This window comes from Varanus komodoensis, unplaced genomic scaffold (assembly GCF_004798865.1).
Source record: "Varanus komodoensis strain SLA01 unplaced genomic scaffold, ASM479886v1 scaffold16, whole genome shotgun sequence".
Classification (NCBI taxonomy): Eukaryota; Metazoa; Chordata; class Lepidosauria; order Squamata; family Varanidae; genus Varanus; species Varanus komodoensis.
In genome coordinates, this window is record NW_025335468.1 from 26506334 (window position 1) to 26529118 (window position 22785).

General features: G+C 38.6%; 1 long non-coding RNA gene across 1 annotated transcript; it reads right to left on the minus strand.

Moving 5' to 3' along the window:
• Positions 1-2435: 2435 nt before the first annotated feature.
• On the minus strand, positions 2436-22546 carry LOC123021316. The gene is made up of 4 exons (XR_006414299.1): positions 22428-22546; positions 15506-15556; positions 15222-15309; positions 2436-3011 (listed from the first exon to the last, which is right to left on the minus strand). It is a non-coding gene; the product is annotated as an uncharacterized LOC123021316 (long non-coding RNA).
• Positions 22547-22785: the final 239 nt, after the last annotated feature.

Here is a 22785-nt window from a genome sequence, read left to right on the forward strand (position 1 = left end):
AACTTGGCATTTGTCCCTGCTGAATTTCATTTTGTTGCTTCCCACCTAGCGTTCTAGGAAGAAAATCCACAGAACTTGTAACATCTAACCTGAAAAAAAAATCAGGTTACCTTATGCAGAGCTGGTCACTCTTGTTTTAAGGAAATCACCAGTTCGTTTTATTCATATGCTTGGCAGATTTGTGCACCTCATAGATCACGAGGCTTGAACAAGTTCAGCAATCCACTTGTTGTATTTGAATTTGACAAGAGTCTTGTCACATTTTAAGGAACAGATTCGTTGTGGAATAGACCCCACTTCACATGTTGCACAATAAAGCAAATTCTAATGAGCAAACCTTATGTCGCAATCTATTTGCATTATATATCAGACTTGTAAGGACGCAATCCTATGCATGTTTAGACCAAAAAAAGTCCTGCAATTCCTAATATGTTGGAGGTGTATGATTTTTTCTGCCTATACATGCAGGGTACTACACCCTATGTGTGTACTTGCTATGATTCTTAAATTATCTGGAATAAATGACATGATGCTTCCCATTACTGTCAAAAATGAACTATTTCTTAGTTTACAATATTTGTTACACTGTAATCAAAACCTAGAAGGCAAAGCTTCATCAAGGAATGCTCTTTGCAAATTCATGTTGTTTTCAGCGAAGGAGAAGTTCTAGAGCACCTTGGGAACTTCATCATTTAGCTTCCTCAAAGGATCAAAAAGAATCTGGTATGCTAACATTTGTTAACCATTCTAAAACATATGGTAGGCCACATGATCATCCAAATTTACCATTAGGGAGAAGCTTTCTGAAAGAAAAAAAATGGAATGATTGCTTATCAAAAATGGAACTAATCAAGTGTAAAATCTGAGCAATGACTTCCTGCATAAGCCCTTTCAAGGTGTTGAACATTTTGCTACAGAAGTAAATGATCCTGTAATCCTTTTTAAGAATGTATTAGAGTATTTGTCCATTCTGAGTAATCCCTTAAACATTTAGCAAACATAAATGGGACATGAAAAGTTCACTGTTACCCAACTGGTGTTTCTACATGTGTGACAAATGTTTCCTCTTCGGTAGTGATTAAAATCTTGAACCAATGGATGGCAATTTCAAACTAGCTCCAATTCAAAATTGCCTTAAACAGCGTAAGAAGTCAAAAGGAATAATTAAATATAAGAAGTGTTCACAAACTGTAGTTACATCTGCTAATGACAAATCTCTCAGTTTTAATAGTGCATGAGGCTCTGCATCATTAATAAACTATTTAGTGATGTGATTAATTTTTGAAATCTTTTAAAATATTAGCACTGCTTGTCACAATTATTTTTAACAACTCTCTTTAGCTACGTACTGAGAAAAGGCTGATGAATTAAAGGGGCAAAGAACTTGGGTGGAAAAACAAATTATGTGAATGGGACAGACGAGGCAAATTATTTGCCAGAAATTTTTAACTGCAGCCACACACACACACACACACACACACACACACACACACACTTTATAGAATAAAGAACGGGGAAATGAAAAGGCATTTCTTAAGCAATCTAGGTAGGATTTAAGATGACGCCTGCTGACAAATGAAATGTAGGATCAACTTCTAATACTAATACTCAATGTACTTTGGACCATATCCTTATGGAAAATAAGGATAAGCAACAACATTCTACCCAATTGCTCACTAAAAAAAGAAAACCCAGCCAGCTTCCAGATTCCTAGAGCAAAAGCGTCAGCAATACCTGTCAACCACTTGTGCACTGTACATACTTATTTTAAATTTTATTAGATGTCTTATTTCCTCAACGGTTTATAAATGGTTTATAAACTCTGGCTTGACTTAGTATTGACAACCATTATCTGTGCACTCAAAACACTTCTCCCTTGCAATCTCTCTATAGATAACAGAGATGGAAAGGCAGCTTCATGTTGTGCAGAGGACTGGAGAAGGCAGAATCTTCTGCTTGTTTCAAAGCTCAGCACAAACAATATGAAACACCTCATCTAGATTAATTTGTGTGGATGCAGGAGAAGACTCTGATCAGTCTGGCTGACTGTTCTCCAGAATCCATCCAGAGTGTTGCATTCTATAGCACTGAAAGCCACTGAGATGTCCAAGAGAACCAAGGGAATTGCACAGTCACTCTTAGTTTTCCCATAGGACGACCAGAGCAATTTGCTCCAAAGCCATTCTGAAACAATCAACTTCACTCAATAATCCCTGGAGTTAACTGGCATTCTAAATCACTTGTAAGGCTAGTTATTATGCCACATATTTTATAAACAGTTGCTGGCATTTTATTTTTCACAGTTTATATGTTTACAATTTGACAATCTAAGTGCCAATGTTTTGTTCTGAACATAAAAGGTACATAATTCCATGTGTAAAAAGTTTGAACAAAATGTACAATGTTTAAGCAAGAGTCATAATACATTCATAATATCAAATACAAATGAGTTTATTTTAATTGTGTTAATAAAAATACTGAGACAAAAATCACCCACCCCATTTCCACTGGTGTTGCTAAGTACTGAATTATCCAAGGTGATATAATTCTTTATCAATATTTTTAAAGATGCGCCATTACTACATATAGAATTAAGCAGACTTAATTTCTAGTGCATTACTATGTACCATAACTCAGAAGTCCTGGGTTGTGGGTTTATTCACAAACAGTGCTGCAGCCTTCCCCATGGATTCATCATATCAGAATTTTTTTCTTAGATTCTACGGAATGGTTTGCAAAACTGCCAGAGACTGCAGGCCTGCCAACATTTTTCGTTCCAGAAGAAGCAGTCTGCAGTTGAACCAAACTATCCTAATTTTAATTCAGATGCATCTGCCTGCAAATAGTTACACGAGGTACATTTTTAGAAGTGCGTATCTCAAAGCTGGCATGAAACAGCTGTTACTGAAGATTATATGTCTGTTTCACACTTTTAATTGAAAGTATTACAATGAGAGAGCGTGGATCCTTTCTATTTTTGTGGATTGTTATCTTTCCTTTCAGTTCTTCACCTATAAAAAAGCACAAATTTAAAAAAATTAATTACACCATCAGGTAAATAGTTACAAGTAATTTTGTCTATGTTCGCAGCAGCATTTCCCATAGGCATAATATAGATGACCATTTCTTGTTGTTTTTTGTGGGGTGGAAGGTGGATTTCAGTTGGCTATATTCCTGCAATTTGGCCATCTATTTTTGCAAATGAAGAGGAAGAAAAGCAACTAACCCTATGTTCATTGAATTCTTCGTGTAGCAATTCTGGAGAGGTAATCCTGTCTTCTGATTACAGGATTGAAATCCCCTCCCATCACTTGCAAGAGGACTCCCTAAATGAGTCCAGTACACATGTACATGGAGCCAAAATGATTATCATTGTATATAGCATTTAGGATCTCCACTTAATGCAATGCCATCGCTTTGTATTGTCCTGGAGACTGTGGCTGGAGACCATGGCAGATACTTGCTTGTTAGCTTTCCATTAATTTTAAAACTTCTATGACTGCCCCTGTGACTGGTGGAGAACCCAAGTAGCTGCACAGCAGGGATAGGCAACGCTTGGCAATTTGAAATGCTTTCCTGGCACAAGCACAACATGAATGCCATCAGAGGTTAGCCAATGACAACGTGCCCAAACACTCGGTAGAAGGCAGAGGTGGCATCTGAGCTCCCAACACTCTAAACAGAAGCATTGATTCCCAGTTTTCAGCAGCAACAGAAACCCATTTCACAGCAATCCCATCTGCTAGTAAGAAAAAATATTAATGTTCATATCGATGTGGGAAGGACTGGCACCTTGGTTGGTGGGCAAGGAAGGTGTCTGATGTGCACTGACGCCCACAGGCACCACATTCCTTATCTCTTCTTTATAGTCTTTCTGGCTTTAAACCTTTCAAAAGTGACAAGCATGATCTCTGGTTCTCCTAAAATCTCCCTCAAGAAAACAAAAAAACTAGCGTTTATATATATGTTTGATATCATCTGCAAGGCACCTTATATTGATTAATGGAAGACAGAAGTGTTCCATTTTAACACACTAGTCATGTGATTTAGTTTTAGAAGCCACATTAGAGCACTAGACTCACCTGTTCTTGGTAGCTTTTAAATGTGTCCTCATTTGCATCACTACATGCATTAGAACATTTTAGATTATGACTAAGAGTTACTTATATTTAATAAGAACCAGATCAATTAATTTTATATTACAAAAAAGTCTGGATTTTTTTGGATATGATTTCTCATTCCTTTTGCTAGTTGTTTAGCTCAGATGCTAAACCTTACCAGCTACATCAGTTGGCTCAACACCATCATGTGATGTTTCAACTGAATTCCTTTGTTTATCCCAATCATTTGGAGGGGCATTTAATTTGCTATTAAACAGATGTTTGTATCCTATCAGAGACAAGAGTGCTTCAGTAATGGCTAAATTAATCCCTGAAACTTCTAATGTATACCTTAAAGGTTTTCAATTGTTTCATTAATTTAAGAAACAGAAATAAATGTACTGTTATAAAGCAGAGCGTAATAGTACTACAGTTTTTGAAGTCTGCTCAGCACACTTTCTATACCTCCAACTATTTATGTGCATTACATGTCTGCAGCAGATTGTACAAGAGGGACAGAACTGCAATGTCTACAAGGACGACAGAACTCTGTTTCTGTAATCAAACATATTATAGAACACGAGCAACGAAGTCCTGATGACCACCAAAATTACTTGACAAATTAGGCAAAACTGGGTGTCTTAAAGCAAAACTAGAACTTTTTAGGTGGCATAAAGCAGCCTAATTATAGCAGAGATTTTTGGCTATGGGGTGGTGTAGAAATGGAATAGATAAAAAAAATAAGGAACATATTGCCTGCATGCCTACCAACTGAAACATAGAAACAAAGTGAGTCAGAAGGGACTCCTGGGCTATTTAGTCTGACCCCTGACTCCAGCCAGCTCTGTTCATTTAATCCCCAACATGTGGTCATCCAATCTTTCCTTGAACATCCGCACTGATGAGGCTTCAACCACCTCCCTTGGAAGCCCATTCCATATCCTGGTTAGGGAAACTAACCATCAGGAAGTACTTCCTGACATCCAACCTGAAGCCTGGTTCCTTGAGCTTTGCCCCATTGGAATGTGTCCTGCCCTACAGTGCAGGGAAGAACAGGTCATGGCTCTCCTCCACATGATATCCCCTCACATACCTATAAGTCATTAAAAGATCCCCTCTGAGTCTCTTCTCCAGGCAGAAAAGAACCGGTTCCCTCAATCTCTCCTCATATGTCATCGCTCCCAACCCAGCTACCATTATTGTGACCCTCCACTGAACCAATTCTAACCTAGCGATGTCTTTCCTATAATGTGGAGCCCAGAACTGGACACAGTACTCCAGCTGCATCAGAGTCATGAACAGCAGTATCAACACCTCTCTAGATATGGAAGCCACACTTCTGGCTATACATCCAAGGATGACATTTGCCTTCTTAACCACTGCATCACACTTCTGGCTCATGTTTAACCTGCTGTTGACAAGTACTCGGAGATCCCTTTCACAAGTGCTGCTCTCCAGCCACTTGTCCTCCAACCTGTACCTGTGACACCTATTCCTGTGTCCCAAGTGCAAGAACTTGCACTCACCCACATTGAATGCCATCCTATTGTCCCCTGCCCACTTCCACAGCCTGTCCAGATACTTCTGGAACTGGATCACCTGCTCGGCAGTTGTAGCCACTGCCCCCACTTTGGGATCATCCATGAACTCCCTATCAGAAGCCATTTCCAGCAAGGATGAGTAACATTGGCCTTTGAAGTGAAGTTCAGTGAAGTCATATCCATGCCCAGGCACTGAAGCTGGTCGGTCTGAACTAATTACCTCCACCATTTGTTTTTCTTCTGATAGTCCAGGTCAGCCTTCTCCAATCTAGCACTCTACAGATGTGTTGGACTGATGGGAGAAGATGGGAAACATAGACCAATACATCTGGAGAGTACAGGGTTCCTGAATCTTGTTGATGCTGCTTTCCCTTGAAGATATAAGTCTCCATCAAGAAATGCAATTTCTAGGCTGGCTAGAAATACTATGTGGTTCTGTAATTTAACCAAAAATGGTTCAATGCAGGGAGGATATCATGATCTTAATCATGGTCCAGTAATTCATTCATAAAGGAGATAACATTACAACTGGCACGATTTTCCACTTATATACATGTGTGTTATCTGCATTATTGTTTGTAAGCCGCCCCGAGGCTTCGGCGAATGGGGCAGCATAAAAATGTTTTAATAAATAAATAAATAAAATTTTTGCATGATTGGTTGAAGCCTAGATAAACCACAGCTTGAATGTAATTGCTGGCATTCTACCTTCTGTAAAAATAAGTAACAAAACATTCTACCTTCTTTAAAACAACAAACTGTTGGCATTCTACCTTCTTTTAAAACATCTCCGTGTAAGAGGCCTCTATCTGAGACAGGTAACTTCCAGCCCACAGGGGTTCACCATCTGGCTGACCAGCTTCTTCCTGAGGCCCCACCCCTTCCCAAGGCAGAAAAAGGTTCTTCTCTCAGATTAGCAGCTGATCAAATGTTAGGAGCCTTGCCCTGCTCCACAAAAAGAAAGGAGGCCTTTGCCACTGCACAGCAAAGGAAAGTTTTCCTGCCTGATCAGCTGGTTGTCACAGATAAGAGCTTTATCCCCACAGGGGAGAGGAGGCAGGGCCTGGGATGGAAGCTGCTGAGTGATTCAGTTCTGCTTACTTCTCAGATTTGTCCTGCTTTCTAATGAATAAGTATGGTGAGTCTTTTCCTGCTTACTTCTGAGTTGATATGCAGAAGTTTTGTGTCTGGGATGATATTAAAAGTGCTGCCATTTGATTCAGGCTGAAAAGGGTTCTCCACCTATCTACTGAAACCCATTGTATCAACCAAGTCCATATGTGTTCCTGGATGTAATGTGCATCTAGATCCCACTGAACTTATGGGGTGAATCTTGATCACTAATGCGTACAACCACTTACACACTATTGCAGGAGTAAGACCTACCTACTTTTAAAGAATACTCTTCTCAAAAATGAAAAAACTACCAACGAAAAGGAATGTTAGTTGAGAATTTTTCTATCAATGAATGAATCTGCTTTTCTATCAATGAATGATCGTAAAATCTAATTCAAAATCTCAGGGTTACTGCCAACAAGTTTTCACAATGTTTAGACAGGGGTTTTTTTGGGGTGGAGGGGAGGTTTAATAAGTTCGGCATACACCCAGTCACAACAAAATCCTGCATTTATAGCACAGAGGCCCCTACTGGTATAACAGCTAAAACAATGTATGCTTCTATCTCCACAAATCTTGTCCAAGCAAATTTCACTGTAGAGTTATAACTCCACCAGTCAGTGATTTTATCAGAACACATTGTCTAATTTAATTGCATGAAAATGAATTGTTTAACTTGCATTTAAACAATCCTAGTGATGCATACCTTGAGGCGAGCCCTAAAAGTCAGCATTTCTGTAACAACCTACTACTGTCTTCATTAAGGACAGACCTCAGTTATTTATAACCAATTTAATTGCATCAAGCATCCCAGGCAATCAGTTTAATTCATTGTCATGAGGCAGATCTTTGCTTCTTTTTCACCCCAATAGGCCACATTAAATCTTCTTTTGTGCACAGCCGTTTCTAAGAATGCGATCAGACCAATTAATCAATGCCATGTAGATATAAAATGACTGATGCGCTTTCAACGGCTTTACTGCTCTATATGCTGGAGAGACTGCTTCCCAAGACTGAACTGCACCACCTATGCTCAATAAAATGCAAGCAAGGCACACGTCCTGCCTTGGGTTGATCAAGACTGAATTAATTATCATTCTACTGCAGTATTGTCACTCCTGGAGAAGATGAAGCTACATTTGTTTAGCAAAAAAAAAGTCTAGCAGAGGGCACACAGCAAGGAACATGCCCATTTCTGCGGCATGCAAAAAAAGGGTGTCAGATATAATTTGTGTGTGTGTGTGTGTGTGTGTTTCTAAAAGGCAATGCTCTATGACAGAGCACAATACAACATTTTTGCTCATTTACTGTTGAGCTCCTTGCTAAACTGAAGCGACACTGCATGATAGATATGTGAGCGAAGCACTAAGCATGCATTTATGGTGCTGAGCAGCATGATGAGAAAAGTGTTCATGCGCTACTGGAATCGCCAAATGCAACACAAAGTGGAAGGAAAAGGCTAGCACCGATGGCAAGAATTTATATTGTGAATTGATTACAGCAACAAATCGGGGGGGGGGAATTAAAGAACTATCATATCAGTGCAGAAAGGTAGATTACTCAATGGAGAAACAAGTAAGTGTGATTACTTATGACAACAGCCAATAGTAAAAGGACTGAAAATACAGCTAGAGATCCAGAGGAATCCCTCTGTCCTTTTAAACCTAAATTGTTGGTTCTACTGTCCTAGTCAATGTATCTTTTGAAACAGAGAGAATGCTCCGGAAAGCAACAATATGAAGCACTGCATAAACAGAATCAATGGGAAGACAACAATGACTGAAAGTGATAATATATGTATATCTATGTGTATAGAAATATTCTGAACACAGCCAGGAAGAAATGAGACATACCCCAATATAGGAGTTGGTGAATAGACAAGAGAAAACAAACTATAATCAGTTTGTTCTTCAACATGTCTGAAAATAAATAATCTGGAAATCACAATGCATGGGGTAGGTGTAGTTCTAATCTTCATGAATAGTGTGTTGGATCTAATATTCCCATGAACAGGGAGGGACAGCACTAAAGGAATTGAAAAATCAGCAAAAATATCTCCAATTGTTTAAGGGTGTCTCTACAGGATCAAAAATCCTTTCATTCACAGGACATTTATTTGGATCAGTTTGAAATTCCAATTTGGGGCAGGGAAACAGATGGGAGGGGAAAAAAATTCAAAAACCTCAAAATGATAAATGAGTCGTAGAGGTAACAAAGGGGTTAAGCTGCAGTAATAGAGAGAAGGTGTAAAATGAGAAATCAGACTATGGACCTGCTTCAGTCCACCACCTAGGAAAAGCATATATGTGCCATACATATACCCAGCAGCACAGAACAGGTGTGAAGTCCTTATTTCTGATGTATATCTACCATATACATGTCATATTATGCCCTACCTTGTAAACTGACCCTTAGGTTAGCATTTTAACATACCTTGGAGTGCTTCAGCTCTTTTATTCTGAAGTTCCAATTAAAATTCCTCTGTCCATTTCTAAGTATACTTATAAGGCTAAACTAAAATCCAACAGAATGGCTAATAAAGAGGAAGAATATCAAGGATGCTTTCTCTATTTGTTACTTTTGCCCTGTATCATAATGTATGCATCTGTTCTCCATTCTTTGGAATTATGACAAAATAAATCTTACTACAAACACTGTATTTACATCAGTATGTACACGCTTTATTACATTATGAAATATGAAGTGGCATTCCAAGTTGTTTGTCCTTTTAAAAAGTTTGCACTGTTCTGCTATGTACAAACTTTAAATCATTGTAAAACAAAAAGGAAGAAGGGGGTATTTTATTTTCCCTGTAAGGCAGTATTTGAGAAGATATATGCCACCCTATCACCAATAGTTTTTATATGCATGTGAATTTTGTGTTTACTTCCCCTCTGGGTGAAGTCAGTATAGAATCCTTTTTAAAAGATTTACAGATAACTTAGATTTAGTTAACAACTGGCTGACATCTTACCCTGTCTGTTAAGACAGAAGCATTCTCTAGCACATCCTCTCTATATGGAGTGGGGGAAGTATTAACATCAGGAGAAAGCAAAGCAAGGCTCTTCCAGGTTGTATTCAACTGTAAAGATAAAGACTGTTCTTGCATAAGAAACCTTCAATGAGTATTCAGGAAGCACCTGTGTGGAATCTGTGGGGCATATCTATGTCAGTCAAGAATATACTTTCAAAATGCCCTTCAAAGTAGATACAGTTTCCCTTGACTATAAAATATTAGATTGCTCTTTCCTCTGTCATTTAGCAATGCAGCAAGGTATTACAAGCAAATGGAGCATAATGACAGTATTCTGCTGTACCTTGCTCTGCATTGCTTTCACACTTTGGAACACTGCTCATTCAGATCAGTTACTATCGCTCTAGTGAGAGGGATTGCTCACCCAGTTGAAGGGACTCACCTTCCTAATAAGTGTCAATATGACTACAGATGTGATAAGCATTCGCTTCAGTGCAAAGTCAAGTAATCTTGCAGTGGCGCTGTAGATACTCCTTCTGGACAAAGCAAAAACCTTTAAGTTGCAAATGTTGCACTGCATACTGGACTGTACATCCTTTCAACCAAGAGCATATGAAAAGAAGGGATCCTACAGTATGAATGCCATTTTGAATATTTAATTACAAATTAAGAAATAATGCTATATACAAGATTTACCTTATTTTAGAATCTGGTTGTAGGACCTAATTCTAAAGTAACTGTAAAAATGGCTTTGATCCTGCAGGTCTCCTTTTTGAGAACCCTTCTGCTTGTGGAAGAAAACCATTCACAGTACTGGGAAGAAGTGATTTCTGCTGATTTTGCCTAAGATCCTGGATACCTCTTGAGGGTTCTCCAACATTTCTCTGGACCAGATTTGAAAGAAAACAGGGAGATAGGAAATTGGCATAAAGTCAATTCCTATCATTTCAACTTCTGAGTAGGGACAGCTCTTGGTTTCCTTTGCAAATCTCTGGATCCAACACAGTAGAGCTGGATTATTACAGACAGCCATTTGAGAGGGATGGTTTAACTTGGACTGCTGCACTGAGAAAGGTTGGACCTAATGGTCCTCTGGCCATTTCCAACTCAACTATTCTATGACTATTATTATCTGGAACCATTTCACATGTATGTCAAAGCAAGGCGAGAGGATTCTCCATGCATTCTACAAAGTACTAAATATGTCAGTTGCTAAAATTTTGTCCATATTTTGTCCAAAGTCTTCCATTAAATACCAGAACACTGATATACTGAAATATATTACAGGAGTTCAGTGAATGACTCTTTCTTGTTGTTTTTGCTACCAAGATTTTTTTTTTAACGTTTTCATATCACTGTTATCTAATGGTAACTAAGGTTACTACTAATTCTCCCTTCACTGCTGCTATTTGTCCAATACGATGAAGTGCTAATGAAAATAGAAAAAAGATACAAACATTCCCTAAAAAGCAGATAGCTAACAGAGTAGAGAACAAAACAGATACTAGCTGGGCTAGAATAAAATTCTCAGTAACTATTATTTCTAGAGGTTATTACCTCCCCTCAGGCTGCATGTACAAAATTGCATTATTTCATGAAAAAGATCTAACACATCAGAGAAGTTAAGGACTTTGCCTGATAGGCTAGATGTGCAGAATACAGTTTACATTTGAATATATAATTCCTTTCCTATTTTCTTAAGTGTTTCAATACAGAGTTTTTCTGCATGTTTAACTCAGTGGGCACGGATATGTCTGATTAAAATAACAAGTGTTCTGCATATCCTGAATAAAATGGCGCAGGGAACAAATCAACAAAACAAGATAAATCAGCCTTCCTCAGCGTTGTATTCCTTGATGTTTTGGACTTCAGTTCTCATCAGCCCCAGCAAGCATGGCCAATTATTGGAAATGGTGGAAGTTGTGGTCCAAAACATCTAAGTAGCAGCAGGTTAGGAAAAGGCTCCTGTAGATGTTTCTGCTATAAAGAGTTTAAATATGATCAATCAGTAAAATGGGTGTACAGCCAAATTATACTTCCTTTGGCAAATCATTATATATTTGGGATACTTCCTGAATTTCCACTCATTCTTCCTACCAGAATCAAACTTATCACTGTTTTTACTGAGCATCTTTGCTGCATCTGTTCCTAGACAATCAGATTTCTTACATACTTTTGTAACTATTCTGCTGGAAGTATACAACTGGTCCTGGATCTTTAACAGAATATATAGCTTTGGCTTTCCATATCTTACAAAATACTCTTTAATCCTATCAGTGCCAGTGGTTTAGTGGCTAAGAGTACGGGACTGGGACTCCCCGCAAGCCATGGAGCTCACTGGATAATTTTGGGTTAGTCACAGACTCTCGGCCCAACCTACCTCACAGGTTTGTTGTTGTGAGAATGAGATTGAGAGGAGGAAGAGAATTATATAAGCTACTTTGAGTTCCTTGAAATGAAAATGGAGTGGTATAAATATAATAAAATAAAAGTCATAATACTGTTGTATCATCTTTTTGGATTGTAATATGTTAAGACATTTCATCCTTTAATATTTTGTGATCTACTTTGGAAGGGCTACCCTAAAAGGTATCCTATAAACACGTATAAAAATAAAAATAAAATTAACATAGTACCTAAATCAAAGGCATAGGTTAACTAGATTAAGGGCACAGTCTTATTGATCATACCCTTGATGTTTGTAAGCTCCTGAGTTTCATGTGCACCCAGAGCAGGGCAAGAAGAATGGTGGCAGTGAGCTCTACCTCCCTGCACCTCCCACTCCGCATTTCAGAGAGGCAGAGTGTTTTTGGCCATTTAAGATTAGGCATTCTAAAGGGGGAAGAAAGGACACTGGAGGATTGTCAAAGTATCTTCTAACTTGGTGGTCCCAGTCTCTCCCTGTCCCCTGGAACACCTCCTTGACTCCTTCTCTGAGGTTGATTTTCCAACCTTGGAGAGGCAGTTGGCACAGTTTTTCCATGTCAGCTGCAAGAAAGTAGATTGGAGCATAGATTTCCAGCCCCAAGGTTGGAGCTCTGTCACCAGCCTTGAGTCTGGGAATCTGAAGTATTGTATGGCCACTGAGTCACTGTCTAGGGGCCATAGGCTTACTCTCTAAGTTGGTGATGATATAGAAAAGGGCCTTCTTGATTGTGTGCTGCAATGTAAGACTTTTTCCTTAAGGAATAAGACTGTACTATGTTGAAAAGACAGCATTTTCATAAGAATGACACAGGCCTTCCTGGTCTGAAGGGTTAACAAAGAAGTGTTCTGATAAGGAATAAATTCTCTGGTGTTTTATAAGAGATGGAAATGAAATACCAACAAACAGAATCACAGTGACCATTAGCTTAGGAAGATATTACTGAGTACATATGCTCAGACCAGTGATTGTTCTCAGGGCTTCAGCCAACACTTCTTAGAGGAGTAGCAGTACATCTGGATAGCTGCCATTTAAGTGTGTTCTCGGATAAATGCCACTGAGCATTTACTTATGTAGAACAAGCAAGAAACATCAGGTAAAGTAATTTATGAAGTAGATTAGCAGCCTAGGAACACGCAGCTTTCCAGACTGTGTGATACAGTTTGCTACTCTTCAGGGTCATAGGAGATGATGGCCACAGAAACTGTTCAGTTCTTGCAGACATCCTCGGTTAGATGTAGGAGGGAACCCAACAAAACCCGGCTTCACTTAGAAAGATCAAGAACCTATAACACCCATATATAAAAGAACCCCTGCTTTTATCCATGCTGAGCTTCTGCATGCGGACAGGGGGTGATGGGACTGTGCTACTGGCCCCACTGACTTCATTTGTGCAAGGACCCTGCCCACTCAGTGCCTATGTACTTGCCTCTGAAAAGCCTTTGCACAAGCAGCTGCTCATGTGTCAGTTTTCCTGGTGCAGGTATTTGTGTTCCTGTTGTTCCCCTCATAGAGTCTATGCACAAAGAACAACTGAATACAACTATTGTGTATTCATAGTGTATGTTTTGTTACTGCCGAACATTACAAGTGGGTAATCCACTGTACATGTGCACTGTTCTTGCCATGTTATGTTATGGTACAACACATTCTTTGCTGCATATTTATATGGCAGAACAAACTGCATGATCGAATGTTGGCCATCTTACCCAGTCCAACCCACTGGCCATACACAATATATTTACTTAACTAATACAGAAATCCCAATAATCTAGCACAGTGGAGTACGTGTGAATTGGGAGGATTACTCTCTGGATTCAAAATAACCACAGTTCCAAATAGACAGTTGCTGACACTGGGCACAACCAGACTCTACTTCTAGTTTGAAGATCAGTGTTATTACCAGATAGGAGTGGCCATGGGGAGTCCACTGACACCAAGGGATCTCAACGTTTATATATTTAGACTATATATATATATATATATATATATATATATATATATAGTTGTCTCCGCATATAGTTCACACAAACTCTTCTATGGTAGATGTATTAATAACATCTCTATTCCTACACATCTTCATTGTGCATGATCTTTCCCCTGTGTGGACACAGTGGATCCCAATATAACATTTACTGTACATAAGGTTCTATGGAAACTTCTTTTTTGGATGCATTGCTTTACAGTTCAAAAGGAGAGATCTCTGCAAAGAATAAGAGAAAACCAACAGACAGGAATACAGTCCTTCATTATACAAGTTATCACAAGTTGTACTATAAGCCACCTAGGAAGGTCTTGGGATATAGGTGACCTATGCATACATGTATAAATAAATAAATCACCCAGTTCATCCAAAAGACAATTTCCCACTTGCACACAGGTGCATAGGTAGTGCAGACATTAGTCTGGCCAGCAATGAACATCATGATGGTTTCCTCAGAGGTTTAATAAGGCAGCAAAGAACAGAACTGACAGATACCATAGGACTGAGCTATTACAAGATAAGAAGTGGATTCATAGTATGTCTAATAGCTTGTTTGCCCAACAAATGTAGGGCAGGTTTCTGATTGATTATATCAAATTTTAGACACAACATAAAAGAGTAGAGGTCAAGCCACCCAATGAGCAAATTAAATATGTAAGCCTTTCGTGGGATTTACTATCACAGGCTGGATGGCAGAGGTTGCAGTTTGAACAGTTTTAGTCAAAAAAGGCCTTTTTGTGTAACTCGAAAGCCAGCACATGAAGGAGAAAATGTCTAGCCAGTCCTCTTTCTATTTTCAAGTTGTGTACATACAGAAATTCTTCTTATAATGTTCAAGGGCATTTGAATTTTAGTCCTGTGTGTGATTTCAACTGCTGAGTTGTGTATGTGCAACTGCATTATTTTGCAGTAGTACATACTACAGCCCAAGGCAGAAATGAAATGCTGGCAATATGTAGTACTCTTGTGTGTTGCACAGGGCATTTTGAAAATTTGGTTTTAGCACAGAAAATAGTTTTGAAAGGGTGTCTAAAAGTACATAGCTTTAAGGAAATCACATTCATCTAGAAAAATATTATACCTTCTTTCACAGAAATCGGGTTCTCTAGAAAAAATACTGTCTGTTTCCAGTGTGTTTTGGTACAACAGGGACCAGTTGAGAATAATACCTGCAATGACAGAGTTCAGAAATCCGATGAAGTACAAGATTAAAGAACATGCTACATTAATTGATCACACAGGGCATGCAAGTACATTAAATGCTTGTAATAGCAAACAGGCTTTTTTCTAAATACCTTGAGGAAAAAAGCTGACAAAATATATAAGTTACACTTAATTTTGAACATGTAGCCATCAAGTACTCACTTCTTTGTTGCAATTCTTCTCAAAATATATATCAAAATATCCAGCAATTGCCTGAACAAAAAGAAAAAAACTATAAAACCATCAATAAAATAAAACATTGATAAAGTGGCAACACTTCTCATTAAAATAATAATGAAGAGTAACTAGCAATGTCAGCAGAAAAGAAAACAGGTATTATTTAGCTGTGAGCAGAAATATTCCAGCGTTAGAATCTTTAGGGGGAAATTATTTTACAAAGCAAGCACCACAAAGGAGAAAGTCCTCTTGCACATCATGCCAAACTGAACATCAACAGGCCATCTTAGCAATCCTTTCCCTACCCAATGAAAAAATGGTGTGCTCTACAAGGGAAAGGGCAGTCTCTCAAACAGTCTGGTGCTGAGTTGTCTAGGGCCTTTTCAACTGACAATAATATCCAGAGCATGGCTTAATAGTTAACAGATCAACAGGAAACACAAAGTTTTTGGCACAGGGATCATATGTGAATCTCCATGAGTAATCCAGCTGCTGCATTCTGCAGTAGCAGCAGCTTCCGAACTGGTGTCAAGGAAGCCCCATTGAAAGTCAATTACGACAATCCAGTCTTGAAGGTACCAACACACAGATCACTGTAACCAGGCTATCCCGGTCCAGGAACTATCACAGCTGCTGTACCAGCCAAAGCTAGTGATGGGTACTCTTTGCCACTAAGGACACTTGGCCTCCAGTGACAGAGATGAATCCAATATCATATCCACCCAATGAACCTGTTCCCATAAGAGGGACTACAACCCCATCTAAGACAAGTAAATTATCAAACTGCCAGTCCCAGGAAACACGCATCCAGAGAGTGTTCCATTTCACAAAGATTCAGTTGCAGGTAGTTGGCCTTCACAAAGCCCACTACTACATGCAGATACCTCTGCATGTATAGCTACAGTTGACTCAGGTGCAACAGAAAGAGAGCTGAGTGTCATCATTTTGAAACCCCGACTGACGATGCCTTGCTCTCAAACCAGTAATGACCACCCTCCATGGCTTCATATAGACAAGTGGTTAGGATTCTTTGAACTGTAGGGCAAAAATTGGCCGGCCCGTGCAGTCCATCAGTCTGGGGGGGGGGGGGTCAAAGTACCAGTCCCAGTCCCTGAAGGTTAATGGGGTACAGGTTGGAGAAGAAAATTCTCACAGTAATTTGCCATCACTGATTGGAAATTCCACCAGGGACTGTCCTACACAATGTCCCCACTCCCAATTAGCCATACACCCAGCAAACCTGGCCCCCACTGAACCGGAGGCAGGCTGGAGATACACCAGTTAGCATTTTGGCCAGGGATCGAATTAGGGCAGTGGACAAGGGGATGTTCGTAATCATATGATAGTCATAGAACTCTGGGTCCACCTCTTCAAATCACTTCTTTAAAGTCAGCCAACACTACTTCCTTGCATAAATGTACATCAGCTACTCCCAAGGCCAGCCTATTGCAGGATACACATATACATATACATGCAAATTGTATCCATGTTCCAAGTCTAGAGAAAGAAAGTTGTGAAAATGTGGACATGTGCCCAGATCCTAGACAAGGATGCAACAATATTTGGCCTTTCTTGTTCAAAGGGAAAGGCATATGTTGACTTTCTCTTTTTATTCCAGTTTTTATACTGATACTGTATTTCTGAGCTCTGCATGACTTGTCTTCAATCTTATGCATGAAAGCAAGATGATTTTTCATAATAAAATACATGAATATATTCTATATTATAAATTACAATCTAGCCTTCCTAAAGTAAGGACTCAAGTAGATGATGCTACAGAAGCTTAAGTAATGTAAAATGTATCAACCTTTTATCATTATTTTTAATAATTAAAGATCAGTTAAATCTACGCAATTTTAAGAGTTAAAATTCAGAATAAAGAATGGCATAAAATTGAAAATTGGTTTCCTTTTAAAAATTATTTCTATGGTTATCTTGTTTCATTTTGCACACAAGGAATATTTATTTATGCATTTCCTTCTCCAGCTCATCACGTCAAGTAAATCTGTAGATCTCCAGAACAGTAAACATAATAAACTCCAGCATCTCTGCTAGAGCCATTTGATCACTACTCTGAATAGCACCCACCAGGAAATTGAAAGTGAACACAACAGGACTGGTCATATATAACTGAAGCTCTGGCTTGACATGTACTTGAAAAGGGTGTTTTATGTTCATTGCAGTAGAGTCATTATTGTGCCTTCTGTTCTCAGCATCTCAACAAGAGATAGAACTGGTTGAGGGGAAGGGGATTGTTTTGAGAACCAGCTAAGCACATAAAGAGAACCTGGGTTAAGCAAATGTAAGAATGCACAAAAACTGGATTTCTCTTGCTCATAAACCATGTCAACTATATAAGGGAGGCAAGAAATACAGAACATCAGAGCTGTGTCTATCTATTAAACATATAGATCTGTATATAGACCTGTGAAATCAATTCACAGGCCAAGCTGACACTGAAATATAGGTTGGGCAAGGTGGCTCAGTCTAGAAATCCTTCCAAACCTATTACATGCATGCACATAATCAGCAGCAGCCTTAACGTTGCCAGTCTAGGAGCTGCATGTGCAAGATGGGGGGGAGGGGCTGTCACCATGATTTCTTACACAAGTCCCATACTTGCAGCTCCATGTCAGATGTCTCCTGCTACATAAGGACATATTTTTATTTATAGTAATCACAAAATATGCTCTCAAATTTAACTGCATGTTGAAAACAGCCAAACATGTAAAATTTTATTTAAAAGCTATCCTGTATCTCCAGTTTATATTAAAGGCAGACTGAATGCATGGGGCAATATCAGCTTTTTCATTTACCTGCACCTTGTCTGAATTTCTGTTCTCACTGTAAATCCCAACTGATTTATACACCCCCTTGTAAAAACAGTTAAAAGCAATCTGACCAATTCACTTAGCAGAAAGGAAATTAAAAGTTACCATCATTGCTATCAGCTGCAGGGAGCAATTTATCATTTTTGTTCCTCGTCAGTATCATGTTCCAACAGCATGCAGCTAGAGCAGATACAATTAGGGCAGCTGGCCACAAAACTGGGAGGATAATGTGCTTTTGATGGAGTTTATCCAAGCATGGAGATGAAATGCTTGTAAGCCATGCAGCAGAGAGGGAGTAAGAGGCAGACAATCTCTATATTCCTGCAGCAGAAATAGCAGTGTAATTTTTAAATGGCATTTCTTAACTCAAAAGAGTTCAGCACCTTGAGATTACTGAATAATTCTTCTTCAGGAGGGCTAGAGAATATACTTTGTTGCAAAATGTACAAAGCCACCTTCCTTCCAAGTTCAGATATACTACCCTATTTGAATAGTATTTATACTGCAAAACCTACTTGAATAGTATTTATAGTATATTATTCCAAGTGTAATAATTGACTAAAAGAATCCATTGTATTTCCTTTTAGTATACACATATAAACATGTTTTTCCCTATGAAAAACTAAAATCAATCTAATCCCTCATATGCTTAAATATTCGTCTTCCTTGGAAGCAAACATTTACCTTGCAATTATTCCTTTTTCTACTTGTGCCTTACAAGTCAGGATCCACAAAGAGTCATGGAAAGGAAAGTAACACCTGGAAATTTCACCCAGCAGTGCACGTTCATGTAAGATGATGGCTCTCTTGACATAAATAACTAGCTTCCTATTTAGCTAGACTCGAATCTCAGCAGGTTGCAGAAGTGTATGTTATAACCCATTACCATATACTGCTGACATCTGAGATTTAGCTAAGAAAACAGGATGAGCTTACCTAGTCCAGATTGTAAGCAGTACAGTGCAAAGTAGGAAATTATATTTACCTCTCCCTTCTCATGGTTCATAAATGTTAGGGTGAAACTGTAGTCAGGAGAACTATGCCTTGTGGCATGCACTTTCTGACCCTAACACTGCTCCCTCTCCAAAGCCCAGATCACCTATGATACTATAGGTTAGGAACTCAGGAGACCAGGGTACCCCCTCTCTAGTTGACACCCTCAACAATTCATGCTCCCTAAAAGGCAATTGACCTGCTCAGCCTTTCCAGTATTGTTTTCTTGAGATAAAAAAACCCACACAACTTACTTTTTTTCCCCTTGGGAGGGAAGTGTATCTGGAGAGCTTCCCAATTAAGCAGAAACCCTACCTTTGCCTGTAGGAGTTACCAGATCTTAGTATTTGAAAGCACAATGGTGAAGGAAGGAAGGAAGGAAGGAAGGAAGGAAGGAAGGAAGGAAGGAAGCCAGCCTTGAATTACTTATTCAGAGAACAATGAATAAGCATATAACCTTGGAAGACAGATTTAATACTTTCACAAGAAATATGTGTACATACTTACTCTGAGGTAAGTCTCAGAGTTCTGTAAGTAGGTACAGAATTGGAGCCTTAAAGTGTTTTCTATTCAGCTAATTTGAATATGTAACATCTTAGCTTACAGCTAATTACAAATAAGAATTAATAGCAATGTACACTGAATCTGACACCCTAAAACATCTCTTTCCCTTTCAGGTTTGCCCTGGAAAAGAGATCTATTTATTAAACTAATTTAATGCATTTCAATAAAAGCACTGTGGTATTATTAAGTTAGGTATTATTTATGAAATTTCGGCAATTTAGGGCACAATTCTCTGCAAATTTAGTCTGAAAACAAACCTACAATGCCTAGCACTCCCCAGTAAACATGACTGACTCAGTTAAACTAGTTGCAACATTTTTTTAATAAGCATGAGAAGGTGAACATCCTTAATTTATCTTTTTTAGCTGACCTAATAGCAAAGATTCTGCATATGCAACAATCATAGAATCACAGAACAGTAGACTTGGAAGGGGCCAGAAGGCCACTGGGTCCAAGCTGCTGCTCAGTGCAAGACACCAAGTTAAACCACCCTTTTCAGATGGCTGTCCACTCACAAAATATAGCTCAGATTCAGAAGTTGTTAGATGTGGGACTGCTCCCCCATTAAAATGACAACTGCACTAATCACGACACTAAATTTTTCAAAACATGAACGTTACACGCAATGTCAACCACAAAAGTGAGGTGACCTAACCATCTTATTTGTCTCTAGGCAGATACTTATGTATATTGTACTCATGTGTTCTTATTATTAGTTTCTTTATACTTGTACAATTTTAGCTGACCAATAATGTGAACATGAATGGTCGAAAGGTGCGTGATGCATAGTTCCATCTTAGAAAGGTAATGCAGCCTGATCACTGCTTGTGTATCAGTTCTACACATCCAGTCTTGTTGGTTTCAGAGGAAAAACAGCTACAAATATAAAAGAGTAAACAAATATGTATAGCTGAGAAAAGGTAGCTAAAAACACCTACATGTGACCATATACATTCTAAAACATGAATGAGAAACTACTGCTTAAATTCATCCAAGGTTCATTTGGTCTGATCAAACCTAACTTGCAACTGGATCCATTTTTCTGTAGTGTGGAACAGAGGTGAGGGGGAAATCACTCTTTTTCTTAAAACAAAGTCATGTTCCTCAGGGAATTAAGTAGTATGAAAGATTTTGATCCCCATTAAGTTTAGGTCCTAAAGAAACTGCAGAAATCAATACCAGGTTTGGATAGACTGGCCTAGAAGTAGACAGACACCTTCTATAGACTGGCAGATTCCTCTCAATTTAGTACAGCAACATGTTGTCATGCAAACACATTCATCATTATTATGTTTGGTCAAAGTTCTTTCAATGTCGACCTTCTCTACCACATGGTAGCAGGCTTGCAGTGTACTGTTATCTTTTTCTGGAAGACCCTGATTACTGCGGTATAGGATGAAGAAGGAGAGATCATAAGTGCTCCAGGCTGCAGTGCAGACTGAGCTATCTTCACAATCTCTTTGGTTCACATTATATTTCAAACAATTATTTATCCCTACAGCTTAAGCCGAGCAAAAAATCTAGATACAGAATTCAAGAAAAAATTATGTGCCCGGCCAAAGACTTATACCTTTAAACTATCCTTAAAATCCCCAGTACAATAATAGACTTTATTGTTCATTTACTGGAAGGTTAGGCTGCCCGATGTGATGGATGGCTTCTCAGCCTCTAACTGAGCTACCATATTCCATCATAAAAGGAGTAGAAGTTCTGGTCATAAGATGTCAATAATCTTCTATGATGAAGTACCTAATACCTGACAAATAGTTTTGTGTTGTGGTTTCTGTGCACTAGCGCAAGTCTTTAATCAAAAATTGATAACTGCAAAACAAATATTTTATTTACACCACTACATTTGTAAGGGGAGGAAACAAAGAGTATACAAAAAAACAGGTATGTCTATCAGTCAGAAAATATAAAGACGTAAGAATGCTGGATGGAAAAAGTACTGAACACATCAAAAGTACTGTTTCACTGAACTGAAATTCATGGTAAGGCAGAAATTTTTCTATAGGGAGGAAGAGAAAAACCAAGAGTGCAAAAGGAAAATGATTTTTTTTTAATGTATAAGCAGACAGTAGATCAGCTTGCAGCAAGTGCCAAGGAAGAAATGGTAAAACACCCTAACACAGAAGACTAATTCTAAAAAAGCTTGCAATGTAAAGAATACAAGGTATGCAAGAGAGACTTAAGAGGAATAGCATAAGGCCATGGGAGAAAAGACACAATGGTAAAATATGGAAGACTTCTTGCCTTCTGCTCGATATGAGGGACAAAGAAACCAGAATTTCTGAAGAGTGCTGGGCAAAAATAAAAGGCTTTCTAGTGGCACTTGGGATTTCATTTTTTCCCTTCCTTAGTACTCTTGCATGTGAACAGTTAAGGCTATAGGAATCAAGCATTCACTTCTACTATGGCTTTGTCAGTGGATTTCACTTGCAAACTGATCTTTGCCACAGTAGACCAAGGAATCCAAAACTAATTCAAACCCTCAGAAATGTTTGTGTAAAAATATTTACCGTACACACTGAAGTCTTTGTGATTGTCAGGATGAAGTCTGAGGAAAATTCCAGTTCTGGAACTGATACAACATGGCAGTCTACCCGCTGCAAAATAAGACAAGTCTCATATGAGTCTGAGAAGCGCACAGAAGAAAATATTAAACAGGGTTTGCAGAAACAGAAAAAATTGAGCTAACCAGTTCTGTATAACAATCTTGAAAGAATACTTATTCTAAATGACAATATCCTAAATCAGGAGAGAAAGCATCTGAACAGTTACAATGTTACATTATTTTATATGACTAATAACTAGCAGCTTTTCGCCTACTTCTGGGCTCTTGACAGGGAGCACTCAAAGGATAGGAGTGTGGAAAGA